This window comes from Penaeus monodon, chromosome 23 (genome assembly GCF_015228065.2).
Source record: "Penaeus monodon isolate SGIC_2016 chromosome 23, NSTDA_Pmon_1, whole genome shotgun sequence".
Taxonomy (NCBI): Eukaryota; Metazoa; Arthropoda; class Malacostraca; order Decapoda; family Penaeidae; genus Penaeus; species Penaeus monodon.
This window is the reverse complement of record NC_051408.1, coordinates 1,647,932-1,648,199: the sequence shown is the minus strand read 5'-3', so window position 1 is coordinate 1,648,199 and position 268 is coordinate 1,647,932. Positions and strand designations below refer to the sequence as shown.

Sequence of the window (268 nt, the reverse complement as noted above, 5' to 3'; positions counted from 1 at the left end):
CGACGCTGAAATCATCTGCCTGGCAGCGAGGGCACTGGTTAACACAGTCCCTTTTGAACACTCTGTGCGTTCGCGTGTATGCAAGTTGCATGTTCGAGCTCCCTTTTCCTCCCCTGTACGAACGCTTCCCACACACTCTTGCAAGTAATCAGTCATGCAATCCGCAAGTCAATAAATCTTTCCTACGTTCCGTGACGCGGTTTTGGTAGTCGATAATTCACTTGGGCGGAGCGTTCAATCTGCGTCGGATTGTGAGAAGAACAATATG

General features: G+C 49.6%; 1 pseudogene; it reads left to right on the top strand.

Annotated features, from left to right (window-relative positions):
- The window catches only part of LOC119587666, a 99,109-nt pseudogene that overhangs the window by 57,413 nt on the left and 41,428 nt on the right, over positions 1 to 268 (top strand).